Here is a 2085-nt window from a genome sequence, read left to right as displayed (position 1 = left end):
ATGTGGGAGCAACCTCTTCTCTCCCTGGAGAAGGCTGCACCTCTGTCAGTGTCAGGAGACTGCGGGACAGGGCTGGTTTTAGCCTGTGACATCTTTTTTGTGGTTCCTGTGTAAAGGTGTGAGGAAGCAGCAGGGGACGGTTCCCCAGCTGGCTGACAGCAGGATGTGAAATAGGTGGAGCCCTGGGCCTCCACTCCTCTCCAGGGCTCAGCTAACAGCAAACTCAATGGGGAAGCTGGCCTGGGCAGTAAAAACCAGATTAATTAGTTAGGTGTGAGCCTGAAGAGTGAGTCCTCTTCCAACCCCAGTCTTGCCAGGACAGGTAATGCTGTTTTCCCACACCAAGCATTTGAGAGTTTGGCCTTCACTGGTGCTTCTTTCTTTCTGGTTTTGATCTGTAATACTTCATTCATTCCACTTTTGGCCATCTGATTACCCAGAAAGCACTGCTTGTCTGCAAACCAGCTGGAGGAGTAAAGTGGGAAATGAACAAGCTCCCAGTGAAAATTGTAGAAAGTTTAACCTATTTAGTGGATTAACAGAAAAGTGAAGTGGTGACTAGACAGTGGTCTGTAAATATTTACAAAACTAAGATATCTGATGGTATAGGACTCTGAAATCCAGTGGACACATTAGATTAGGGATAAAGGCTTGCCTCCATTTGGGATTGAACAGTGTAACAGCTTCATAAGGGAGGGCTAGGCTGCTTTGCATTTGAAATCATTATGTAAATAATTGTTAGTTTGGTTTTTTTAAATTAAGGACTAAAAACACCTGGTTTCACTCAAAAGTAAAGTCTGCATATGGGCCATACCAAGTGAAACTCCCTGGCCTGTAGCAGGAGAAAGTTTAGACTAATAGCCTGTGAAACTACACTACCATTAACCACTAGAATAAATGTTTTAAAATTAACTTGGCAGTTCACCAGCAGCTCTTGAAGAGAGCACTAAAAAGTGAATTGTGGAAATGTAATGAAAACAACACTATGACAGGACTCAGAGTCTTAATCTCCCAACTCTCCAGGCCATTGAGGACCCTGGAGAGAAACCAGAATCACCTCTTGGTGTGTGAGAAGTACCTCAGATGGGCATTTCTGTGTAGCAGATGTGGTCGCTGGAGCAAATAAAACACCAGTGACTTAAAAATATATTCTGCATTGACTATGTCAAGTGTTGTTAACATTTTTCAGACCCACCTTTCCCGTAAGGCAGCGTTGGGAGGATGGGGATTAATCGTCTCTCAGGAAATGCTCTGTTGGCACAGCCAGCTCACAGCCCTATGGACTAATTAGGAACAGAAACTGCAAACAAACACAAATCATTATTTGACCATACTAGCTTTCTTCTGGAACTCACTTTAGGTGCTAAAATAATGTGCACCCCATTAACCTCAGTCCTGAATGCTCCTGGTTTGCCCAGTCCTTGTTTGTGTTGCTGAGTGCCTGCAGAAGCATTACTGGAACCTGATGATGATGAAAGAGGTTCATTCCCATGGATCTGTTGGAACTGATCTCCCAGATGATTGACTCTCCCTATCCACACATCATTTCCTGTCTTTCTTTGCTCCAATTCACTGTTGTTCAGCTTTTGTCAAAACTAAAAAAAAAAAAAAAAAAAAAAAAAAAAAAAAAAAAAAAAAAAGAGAGAGAAAATTTTCTGCAGGAAATAGGGATCTCCTTAGGGAGTTTTTTTGAGTTTTTTCTTTTTAACTCCTAACCTAGGAGCATCACTGCATTGCTATCAGAGTGGAAATGTATATAGCACAGGCTGCAGCCTCAGCTATCTGATCTTATATAGCACAGTCTACCCGTGTACCAATTTGTAACACGTCCAAAGCCTTGTGAAAGCATCCCCATGTGTAGAATTACATGTGTCATATTTATTTAATGATAGATTTGCCAATACAGCACCTGCTCAACAGAATTGCAGACTACATTGAAATCAATCACCGTATGCAAACTGCTTCTAGCAAATAGGGCTAGAACTGAACTGTGCAGATCTCTCTGTGTTTGGTCATCTTTTTAAACACAGCTATTAATCTGGACTGTCAGACCTTTCTGATGCATATTAGATGGTTTTCTGTTTC

The sequence above is a fragment of the Agelaius tricolor genome, unplaced genomic scaffold (genome assembly GCF_023055355.1).
Source record: "Agelaius tricolor isolate 1412-34295 unplaced genomic scaffold, bAgeTri1.0.p SCAF_12, whole genome shotgun sequence".
In the NCBI taxonomy this organism is placed as follows: Eukaryota; Metazoa; Chordata; class Aves; order Passeriformes; family Icteridae; genus Agelaius; species Agelaius tricolor.
The sequence above is the reverse complement of the archived record's forward strand: the minus strand, read 5'-3'. Positions refer to the sequence as shown.